A 12,906-nucleotide genomic window follows, 5' to 3' on the forward strand; every position below is an offset into this window, starting at 1 on the left:
GCAACCTTGTTAAAGATATGTTTCTAGTGCCAATTTAAGTTGTGAAATGTATATAGTATGATTAATGTATATTTGAAAGCAGTTGTGCCACCAGCACACTGCTACACTAGTTACATTTACATGTGGTGGGTATTACGTTGTTGCCAGACCATATTTTCTTGATTCCTCTGTGCTTGTGTTGTCACAGGCGTGAGCTTGGAGCACTGACTACTTTACAACACACACAGGGACCATGGGGAAGAAAAGTAGCCACCCTCCAGAAGGAATGGCAGTGTCAGCATGAATCAACGATGATTTGAGCATCTACAGCTGAATGATACACAAATAAGATACACTTTGTTAATAGTTAAGGTACTTGAATGCTTTTTTAAGATTTAACTCCTGCTCTTAGTGTCCCTTTAAACATGTGGATGACATTTTCAGAAAAAAAATACTGGTCCAGATGCATTGCATGGCATTTTAAGATAGCAAACATTCAGGTTTACATTTGAACAAGACATTATGTTTCATTATAATAACATACATATTTCTATCAGTTTTTGCTCATCAGGGCCAGTTGTTGTGTATATAGCAGCTTATCTAGTATTTTACTTTTGTGTCTCTCTCAGTACAGTACACAGTTTTTGCTCTTATCACAAATATTAACAAAGCAGCCCTGAATATACTGCACATTTCTGATCCTCATGGGTGGCAAGGTAGCATTTACATAACAGATAATAAGAGGAGACAGTGTTAAGAAGCAGTAGTATTGAGTGGGTGCCCCAGTAAAAAATTGAAGGGGAATATTGATAGTAAGTTCAATGGAGGAAGAAATTCATCAAAACTGGAGCAGATCTGGATCAGTTGCCTACTGCAACCAATCAGGTTCTCTCTTCAGTTTGTTAAGTTAAGCTTTGAAAATGAAAGTGGATGCTGATTGGTTGCCATGCACAGCTGCTCCATTTTGATAAATCGCCCCAAATGTGTTTTTTTACAGTGGTGAAAATCCACCTCTGATCACTTCCTACTTCTCAAGTTGATCAATGTTTATGGTTATGCTCTTCACAGACAAAATTAAGTTATCTGATGGGAAATGCTTTAATTACTCAAACCTGCAGTTTAGATTTGCAAATGTCAATATTCAGTAATAACTTTATCCCAACTTCTCTTAGCAAACATATCTTTTGTGAGAAGACATGTTATATGTTATAGGACCACTTCGCTCCTAGGGGAGTATTTATTTTAAAAAAATGCATATGTCCTGCAAGACTGCATGTACATTTGTTCTGTGCAAATAGAGCCAAAAGCCAATTTTGTTAGTATATTTTCTTTCCAGGTCTAATTTAATTTCAGGAAAATACATCATTATGGCCACTAAAAGGAGCTGAAGAGCATAACATTATTTATTTCCTAAGCTCCTCAGCTCCATCTAGTGTCCATATTCTACTGATACTGCATTCCACCATGGAAAGAAAATATACTAATAATATTAGTTTTTTGCCTCTTTTCCCACAGAACAAATGCACGTGCAGTTTTGCATGAAGAATGGATCTGCGTTTTTTTTTAAAGTCACCCCTTAATGAAGTTGTCCTTTACCACTTTCCCTCACACCTTCAGTGCAAACCACATAAGAAGACCTTTGCAGGCCCAAAAGATTCAAGATATGACTGGGACATTTTTAGTGCAAAGGCTTTGAGGCATCAGGCAGGGCTACATAGTGAAGCTGTCTGAAGCAACTTCAGACAGTCACTCATACAGTATTGTCCTGTATGAGTTTCATTAAAAGGAGAAGGGGAATAAGTAACAATGGACATTCTTGCCCACTACCCATAACATCACCCATGACATGGGAAAAGAACCCTGCTTTTACAGTATATGTTGGCAGTTCACAAAGAAGTGTCATTGAATTTGGCTGTCAGTATTAGTTCCTCACATAGATTACTAATTAAAGCGGCCTTATTGCCTGGTAGTGGGTAAAACATGCACTGTTAGCAGAGCGTCATTGTGCTAAAGCGGAATGCTTGCCACAGGCAACATTGTAAACCTAGGATTACACAGCATACTATTTTCATGAATTCTGGAACTACAGAGATATGTAAAGTACACACTTTAGACAGAGATACATATTTCATTAACCATGCTTCCCTTGAAAATGAAATTTTAGGCTGCAGAATGTATCTGCATGTCTAATGAAGAGGGGAGGGCATAGGGAGGTCAAGGAGCCTCAATGTTCTCTGATCAAGTATGAATATAAGTGCTCTGACAAGACAGCATGCTATCTTCAGAATATAAATCCTAGTGAGGATTTCCCACTTCCTTGAACAAGCCCATTAGAAATGTAAGGAAAAAAATAGGTTGATGGCTTTCCTATGTAACACAGACTGGTACTATTAAACTGTCCAGGACCATGAGCCTGGCCATTTTTAAGGAAGATAACAGATATACTGAATGGCTTCCAGATTTACAGAGATTAAAAAGCTGGAGAGTAGAATTTACAAAAAAAAAACTTGGAATTTTAAGGTTCTCATACATAATATCAGTTATTAACAAGTATAAGCTCAATCAGGAGATATATGGGGTAAAGCAAATTATGCCACCTATTTAGGCTTTTTTTGGATAGGCGTGATGGGAAATTCATTTGATAGGTGACCACATTTACATCTGTTGATCATCCTAATTTTTACATCCATGTTCATATGTAAACTTAATTCTTTATGGTGGTAGTAGGAATGTGATAAAGCTACCAGGGAATAACACACCATTGCTGTTTTATAACTTTTTAGTTTGTTTTTTTTTAACGCTAAATGCACAGTTGAAATAAATATATGTTTCAGCCAATCTTTTAATCCATGCACATCTGCCAGGCAGCATAGCTCATCAGTGTGCTTCTGCTTCATCACTCTTTAGTCATAGGTTGGTGTATGTTTTGGATCAAACACTATTGTGCAGTGTAATCATCAAAGAGGTACAGGACCTAGTTATGCTGGCTATGAAGAACTACAAACCCTTTGGGAGGAACATATATGTATTTCAACTGTAAGCATGTCTGTGCAAAAACAGAGAATGATTATTTGCTGTCTTTGCCTCTCCCACGCTAGGTGCTAATGTATTTCAGGAGGCTAATATGAAAAAAAATCAGGAAGTTGTGCTAGTTCAATGTCAAAATACATTTAACTACTTTCAATAAACTCATTACTAGATTAAACTGTATTTTTAAATCTGCCTTGAGTTTAACGGCAGGAAATACATAATACAATTCCACTTATATTTACTGCACATAGGAAGTTATTATTTACATTTTAATTGATATAATAACTATAAATGAACTTTGAATCATTTCCTGAGTTTTTTTTAACAGAAGGTATGCCTAGTTATTAAGGTTTCCAACATGTTTGGTGATGTTACTTGCTTCGGGAATAACTCCTCATAAATCTAGGTCATGTTTTCTGATTGACTTGCTCTGTTACTAATTGGATGCAGATGTCTGGCAACAGTGACTATATCTAATAAGCAGAAAGACTGCTCTCCCCTCTGTCTCTTTTTAATTTATTTGTAATCTTTTTGTGCAAGTTCTTTCAAAACACAGAAAGCTCAAGAGTATGAAACGCGGATATAACATCAATATACAATCAATAGTGTAATTGTGTAACTTTGATATAAACTAAACATTCTTTTTCTTTATTTCTTTGTTTTTTCTTTCTTTCTTTTTTCTTTAATTTTTTTTTTTGAGTGGGAAAAGTTGTTTCCATTAGTTTCACCCATGTATAAGGGTGGGTGTCCACAGGTTCTCTGGAAGTAGGTCTCATCAAGGGAATCCATTCATGTCATGGGGTGGCATGGCCTGAATTTTGTTTGCAGCTTTTGGCCAGCAGAAAGTGACAAATTGCGCAAAGAACATGAAAGTATGTACTTAACAGTGCTTTTTTGTGTATGCTGTAGGACCTAGCAGTTAGAGTTCAAAATTACTGCATTTGGACATTTGTGGAGACATAGCGTAAAGTTTTTGTGGGAGATTTCTCCTGTACTTTCACCATATTTCACCTGCAAATAATGCAGCCAGTTTATATAGACTTTAACATGAAACCTTTGCCAGTGATGTTTACCAATGCAAGCTGGATGTAGGCAAAGGTAAGATGGAAGAAGAATTTATCTCATGGGGTCCTATTTTTTTAGCACAACTAAACGGTGACCTTTTTATCTGCAAATGGACAGGGACTGGAAAAATGTAATTGCCCACTGGTTCTTCTCATTCCAAATTTTCCTGTCTTGCTCCTTTGTGGTCAGCACTTTTTTAAATTACAGTCCATGCCAGGTTGCTAAAACCTGGCCTGGACATCAGAGACTAGTAAAAAGATAACATGTCCATTATTTTGCTTGCTTTCATCCTACTATAGGTAAGAGTTGCAAGGCTGCTGGTAAGTCCAAAAATCCTAAATGATTGGGAAAGTCTGGGAGTAGTCTGGCAAGAGTTGGAAACCAATGTTAGTATATTCATCTCTGACCTTTTCTGTTTTATGAGTAATGGGATTGTAAGTAACCTGCAAAGTATCTTTTCCCTATATATCAATATATGTACAGCATATAAGGTTCTATCTTTTCTTGCATTTTCTTGTTGTGTGTTAATTTAAAGGACAAGATCACTAGTTATGTACAAATCCACAACCCTCCTCCCTAGCCTCCTAAATACACTCACACAAAACATACCACTGCAGGAGCTTGCTTGCCTCATCCAATGGTAGTGGCTTCCTATGTTGTCTATCTCTCAGGCCAATAGAAATCTAGTGGTGGGCTGCACTGCCTGCTTGTGACTAATGTCCCATATATTTGAATGAGACATTGCTCCTGCTGTACATGTTTATGTTACAAACCAATTGTTTTTATGTGCACTAAGCAAAAAACAATTGTATAATTGGTAATGGCCTAAAAAATTGTGAATGCCATAGTTTTATTTTTATAGATCCTCTGCTTTCAGGAAATATATTGTTTTGGTGATGACAGGTGGTTCGGAAATTTTCAAACCAAAAATTGTGCACTTTAAAATGTGTGTGAAAAATGGAAATAATGTTCTGTGAGCCAATCAGTTAAAGCTTTTATCATATATGGAAACATTTACTTAAATAATAAGTAATAATTCCTTGTGCACTATACCTAAATTCTAGATCTAAGGCATATTATACAGCAAAAAGGCTCAACTTTTTCTACTATATCATTCACATTGTAATATGACATGAAGCAAAATTAGTACACAAAAACGTTTCTACAAATTATTAAACTCTTCAATTAAATGAAATCTATGTGAAAATGTGTTACTTCATACATATCAGAAGTATATTGTCCCTCTCTACCTCTCCCTCTTGTAGATATACAGTATGTAGCATTTGAAAGCATGTTGAACAGACAATAGCAATACAAATACAATACAAATACTAGGGATGCACAGATACCAAGTACCTTACTTGGTACAAGTACAAGTACAGATACTGATCACAGATATCAATTACTGATACATTTTTGTTTAGTGTCATGTGACAGTTTTTAAAAAACAACACATACTAACGATTTCAGAACAGTGGTGGAGCGCCAGGGCCCCAACCACTGCAACCCTGGTAGTTCTCCAGAAAATGCTAAGTATTGGCACTGGTATCGGTGGATCCTTACTATTTACTACAAATTGCATATGCTGGGGGTACCTAGCAAACTCTTGAATTCTAAGTACAATATGTAATACATTTGAGAAAATGCTTTACAAGTAGTTAAGAGTGTATACCAGGGATGTCCAAACTCCGGCCCTCCAGCTGTGGTGAAACTACAAATCCCATGAAGCATCTCTCTCCGGGAGTCATGTCTGTGAGAATCTTGCAAAGCCTCATGGGATTCCTAGTTCCACCACAGCTGGAGGGCCGCAGTTTGGACATCCCTGGTGTATACTATGCACTCACACGTACTCTGCTCCATTGGTTGACTGACTATTCACTGCTCAGTCTCAAACTGACAGTGAGTTTGCTAGACAGAGTCATATTTGCTGCTTTCAAATGGCTCATCATTGATTTCATCAATGATTCATTATTGATTCATAAAGACTTACTGCTTACTCACCAGAGCATACATTTGCCACTTTCCAAATGAGCATTTTATCCTAAATTGCCCATTTGTTATATTGGCATTCAACTCTGTAATCATAACCTATTCCATAAAAAAAAGGCAATGAGATTGAATTAAATGTATTTTTATTTGTATAAATAATCATCTTAGGGTTATTTCATTTTTTAGTTTTAGTGTTATATTCATTTTGCATTCTATACTTATATACATTCATACACACATTCCATATACATCCAGACGCACACATTAATTCAGTGTTTTATGTACATTAATTAGGGCATCATATCACCTAATATTCCATCAAAGAGACTGCTGGCCTGAAGCATTATTCACTGAGCTGGTAATGCTGCACAGGGATTTCATCAGCTGCCGACCAGCCAGCATGTTAACCAAACAACTGGTGAGCACAGCTGGGTTCATGGAGTGGCTCAAAGCCTTCTACTTAATAGCAATGTGGAGCTGCATGAATTAGATTCTGCCTATAACACCAGTTTTTTTTCTTTTAAAAAGCCGGCAGTAATGTGATCTGTGGATATGAATGTTTGACTTAACAGTACTGCAAAACTAAAATGGAAAACAACAAATGTAAAAGTAACACAGCACTTTAAATTAGATATATTATATCAATGAAAGCTGCAGATTTAAAATGTTGAAAATGACTTTAAAAATTACATTAACATGTTGAAGCTTACCGGAAATTTTAGTGATGAGGTTTACATATGCTTTAGAATTAAAGTGTATGTAAAGCCCAAACTTTGTTTTGGTTAAAAGTAACCCCAGTCAGTTTTGTTTTATGATCCCATACACTTTCTCACTCTATCCAAAACAAAATAAAAAATGTAAGTTTACATACACTTAATGCTAACGTTGTGCGTCTTCTCTAATTACCACATTTTGGCAAAATCCTTATTTGCAACCAACTACAAAGTTTTTAATATAGCAAAGTTTGCAAGCCTGTTGTCATCTTGAACACATGTTAAAATATTCATGTTTAGTTACACAGATTACTTTTTTAAAGGTAATCTCCTAAAATAATCTCCTGAAGTAAATAACACTTTAAAAGAAACTTTTGTTCCAAATCACAGAACTTTTCTTCCGTGACTACAAAATGATGAGCTTGCTGAAATCCTTTGAAACGCATAGAAAAATCGATATTTGCAGAAATGCTTTGTTCTGCTCTAATTAACGGCTTCTTTGATGACAAAAGATCTAGAACCTAGTTGGGAGAAAATATGAAGAGTAAAGTTAGGGCATGCTGTTTATAGGTATTTGAAAAGAAAAAGGTAAAGAGAGCTGAAATTTCTGTTCGTTTGAGTTTGTAGCTAGGCCATGCCAACTGTTCCAATAAGACTGTATTTGAACATGGCCTCTATGGCCAGTAAGGGCACCATTGATTGACGTTTTTTGATTGATGTGCAATGGCAGTTGAGTTCAGTCAAGAGAAAGTTAGCCTGAGTAACAAAGGAAAACTAAATCATAGGGGTGCTCAGAGGAGGCATTTCTGGATAACAACGTTAGGACTTTTAAAAGTTTTAAATGGACTATAGATTCATGGAAGAAGGGCAGATATACCAAGTTGAACAACTGAGGAAGAAAAAAAAACGAGAACTTTAAATACGTACTATAATCAAAAAAACAAAACTCTACATATTTAAAAAAAAAACAATATTCGACATAGAGAGCCCACTGAACAATTAGAGATGGCTGCACTAGAGAGAACTGACATGCATCTGTAAAACGAATGTATAGGGTTCTATATTGCTCCATGTGCCATGCTGTGATGCAATCTACTGATCCTTTGAGCCATTCTATCTATGCTTTATTGTTTTAATTCACTCGGCTGCCCTCGGCAGCTTCGTGAATAGACCCCTAAGTGTCTTAAATAAAAGCATGGTTTCTTACACAACTACACCTAAAATGCAATGCCAAGATCTTTATAAAAGGCGTCTGCCATCAGTAGAACACACAGCTATATTTAAGCAAGTCATCATGTAAGGAATGCTAGAGGAACATCTACAAACACTGCAATTTACACAAGTATAGTAAATAATATGTTACAAGACTTTATACATTTAAATAGCAATTGTCTCTGAGCTAACGATGATTTCAGTGTGGATGATCAGATTACTGTGTGCTACAATAGCACACAATTGCCTCAAGGCACCATCTATCAATGGCTGTGCATGGGGAAATCTGATTGCCAACAGATGAGCAATCAGACTCTCGCACAAACCTATCTTCACCTAATCAACTGAATATGGACTGAAAAAGTGCAACATACCTAATCACTAACTAGACCAACACTGGCCCCTTACCATCTGTTGGATTGATCGCTTGCAGTTCACACACCATGAGATTACCAAATGATTGCTCCAAAACATTTGTATCATGCAATGATGCTTAAAGGAAAAGTACTGGGAGAGTAAAATGTACTCTTCCCAATACTTAGAGCTGGCATTTGACACTTCAGATGTCACATGTCAGCTCTATAGATTAAGAGCTGAACAATTACAAACCGTTGATCTCTCAGCTAATGGTCTTCCCCTACAGAGAGTAGTGGCTGTCAGTTACCACTGCCCGCAGGAATTCCACTCTCTCTATTCCTCCAGCGCTCATTGGAGGGACAGACAGGGGAGGGGGTGGGCACAGCTGGCTCTAGAGAGGCAGAATCAGCCATCAATCAGTCATCGGGGGCACAATACTGTTGGGATCCTTCCCAGCTGCAGCATGGCTCTGTGCTGTCAAAAAATAATGGGCAGTGGCAAAATTACCCAATTTGTTTATGGTTCATATGGACTGATAGTGTAATTTCACAGCTGGTATGTCCAGGTTAATCTGTATCGCCAATAAAGCTCAATCTTACTTAATGAGAAAAGTCATATTCTTGGAACTGCAATACTTGTAACATAAAACAAATGCTATATCAAACAGGGAGAGCATGGCATCCATATGAGGAATGCTACAAGCAGATGAAGCTGGGCATTCGAATGTACAGGTAAAACTCGAATAATTAGAATATCGTGCAAAGTTCATTTATTTCACTAATGCAACTTAAAAGGTGAAACTAATATATGAGATAGACTCATTACATGCAAAGCAAGATAATTCAAGCCGTGATTTGTCATAATTGTGATGATTATGGCTTACAGCTCATGAAAACCCCAAGAACCCCAAATCCACAACCTCAAAAAAGTAGATTATTACATGCAATCAATAAAACAAGGATTGTACTTAGAACAATATCGGACCTCTGAAAAGTACAAGCATGCATATGTACTCAGTACTTGATTTGGGCCCCTTTTGCAGCACTTACTGCAATTACTTTTGCATGATATTCTAATTATTCGAGTTTCACCTGTAGATACCACAAACTGTAGCTCTCAAGAGATATGAGAAAAAGGTGGGGGATCTCTTGTGATTGCCAGAATCTATCAGAAAAAGAAAATAATTAGAGGAACCTTTAATAGTCTTTCAAACTAAAACATGTATGCAATACTGCCATGAAGACCAAATACAATGTACCTAAAATCTGTAAAATAAAATTGATTTAATAAAATGTGGTAAAAAGAGTATTTTATAATTTTATATTTCGTACTAATAGAAAAAATGCTTTCATTTGATTCACAAAAAATGTCAGACTGTGATTTGACCTACTTTGGAACATGTATATCCTCTGTTGCCAAATTAACACTTTATAAAATGATGGCGTATTTGCTAACTGCAATAAATACCTCATTACAACCAAACGGTACTGAAAATCCAAAACAACACATATTCCTGGCTGAATAAGTAGACAATGCTTCTCTGCTTATTGCTTCACTCCAGGCAAACAGCTAAATATACACTTGAAACACATATATGCAATCTCCCTTACCTGTCAAAAGATTCAAATTTCTATTCTCGAAACTTACCCGCTCTTGCCACATGAAACAGCCAGTTCAGTGACCTCACATTTCTCTACTGTAGTTAAGGAATATAGCTAGGTCACCTCAGGTCTGTTGGCTGAACAGTCAATGAGCATCATTACAACGATGAAGTCATCAATGTCCTCTTCTGTCATCCAGTGTTACATTGACAGCATAGTGCAACACAATAGAGCCTAATGGATTTACACTGCTGGCCTGCCATCTTTTATTCTAAGTATTCTGAATATAAAACACATTTATGAATCCCATGATTCAATTTTCATTTTTTTACTACCTGGAAATCGCCTTTTAAACATGCCCACAACAGCATTTTTAATAAAATACATGAATCCAATAAAATAAGGTCCATGTGCTTGATTTACAAAGGTAGAGTGTAAAACCAACATTGGGTGTAGAGCATTAGTTTTCACTGGCTAACAATAAAACCACAATAATCTACAGGCTCAGCTAAGCCATCATTCTTGTAGAATAATTATTGCTGCTGAATTTGTTGTTTTGTCTATGGTTCCTTTTTAAAATGTACAAAACTGTTCTAAGCAAAGAAAATCATCACCAGACATAGACAATTGGGGTTTGATGGTGAAGATGATACCTGCCAATCTCCCAAACGTTTGGTGCCCAAATTAACTCACTAGCTCCCTTTCACCAGGAGGAGGGTTTTATTCTGTTTTTTGCAATATGCATGAGCAAGGGATTGCTTTAGTTCTGTGGGGTAAAGGACACAATCCTTCATTGCTATGAGAGATTTATACATGCGTAAAGACTTTTCTCAACCTATTATCTTCCCATTATCTTTGCCAATCGTTATATTAAAATGAAGGTACAGTGGTTACATATTTCCTTTATTTTGTTAAGATTAAAACAATGTTAACATATTTTGCTTTAGTCAGGTAAATGTGAAATATTGCACATTAATATTTTCTATTTGTTATCCAGCAGGTGGCGATCTTAGCAATTTTTCATATGTTGGGATGTTTTATACCTACAACCTGTTAAAAAAACAGACTGCAGAGATTGCAGGGATCAGTAGTTGAAGCTGTAACATATACACAGACCTGAATGAGTCATTACAGTAACTTGTCCCTTACCAGACAGCTCCAAGGTTTCCAATAAATCCTGAATCAGGGCAGGCTGCTGCTATGCGTTCTCTTTAGCTTGCCACAGTGCCCTGGGATTCCTTTGCAATGTACTAAATATTTATCTATAAAACAAATATTATATATACAAAGTTTCTATCACTTCAGTTGTGGGTAGCTGATTACAGTGAGTGGTACTCTCTTTGAAACGATACCCTGTTCTGGACCCTCATCAGTGCTGTATTGTATAAAAAAAAAAAGGTGTGGCCAATCTGTGGCAGCATCTGATGATGAGTTTCACATGGAAATTCCCATGTGTGTGTTCTGCTGCCAGCATCAGTTGAAGATTGCATTAGGCCATTGTGGTTGTGCAAGGATAGGTTTATGGGATCTCCCTAACTGTCATTTTCAAGAGATAGTATACCTAAGAAGGTAGGTAGCTATTTCTTCAATTTATTAAATGCATTTATGACTTTGTACTTTGACAGTAATTTGTGTGTATTTGGTGCTGCATTTTTACACAAAGCAATGCAATTTGCCCTTAATGCAACATTGCTGTGTGAACAAGGCACTTAGAAAACAGTTGTTTTCTAGGTGCCCTAGTGTTGAGCCTACAATGATCTCTGGAGATTAACACCGGTTAATGTATATGTGTGAACGAGCCCTAATCGATAAAAACAACAGTTTGTATAGAAGACCTAAGAAACTTTCTAAGTCATGGAGATGAAAATGTAGTGAATAATTGATTAAAGCAAAGAAGACTCTTGGCTACCATCTAGTGGTTTGTAATAGAAATTAAAATAATGGTTTGGGATATCATAAACCTTTGGGATAATTTAGTATAAAAATTTAAAAATGACAAGGGGGCGGTGCTAAAATCATGAACGAAAAAAATCTGATATGTATGAGACAATATGGCAAAGTCTTCATCGCCTAACTAACTCGGGGGAACTAGTCAAGGTAACTACCGTTAAAAAGGAAAACTTAAATGGATAAAAAATGAGTTCATGGGATAAAGAATCCATATGTGAAAGTGGGTAGGGCATTTAATTTAATAGGAAATGGAGTGAATTAAAACAAGAATGGTTGAATTCATAAAAACATATCTTTTAATAAAAGCTTGAAAATTAAAAAACATTTGTAATGTGGTTGGTGAGACTCTTGGAACCCTTTAATCAAATGGTGTGTAGTGGTGAGGATAAGAACTCCACACCAATTGATTGCATCTTGCGGATGGTGAAAACAATCAAATAATAAAAATTGATCAATGAAAATCAATTGATAAAAAAGTGATTGATCTTGGGCTCATACTCATATGCCATTAAATATGTGCTTGTATACTCATGTACAAGCATATCTATGGGGACTAGATGATGTGTCTTATGCTTGGTGGAAGTGCTGACAACATAATTTTTTTTGTGGCAGCTCTCTACCAACTGGTAGATCCCCAGTGGCAATCCTGTGAGATTTAGTTGTACGGAGTAAAACAATGAGAGTGCTATGCTGCAGGGATTGGTCAAGATATAAATTGAAACGGCCGGACAGTGGCTTGAATGCGGGTGGGCGCTTTTAAACGTCCCATCCCGCCCAGCTCGTGCCCGCTAGGCGGCGCGCACGAGTGGGAAATCAGCCTGGAATGGCGTCTGTAGAGATGCTTGCGGGTGTGCGCCCCCCTCCGTTGCAGCCGCTGCTAGCGATCCCGAGCTCCGCTGTGCCCCGTGCAGTGGTGTAACAACCGGGGGTGCAGCAGGGGCGCGGGCCCCCGGGCGAAAAGTGAAGGGGGGGGGCGCCGGCCGAAAATGGCACTTTTGGCTAAATGCCGA

This window comes from Nanorana parkeri, unplaced genomic scaffold, assembly GCF_000935625.1.
Source record: "Nanorana parkeri isolate BGI_ZX_2015 unplaced genomic scaffold, ASM93562v1 scaffold676, whole genome shotgun sequence".
NCBI lineage: Eukaryota > Metazoa > Chordata > Amphibia > Anura > Dicroglossidae > Nanorana > Nanorana parkeri.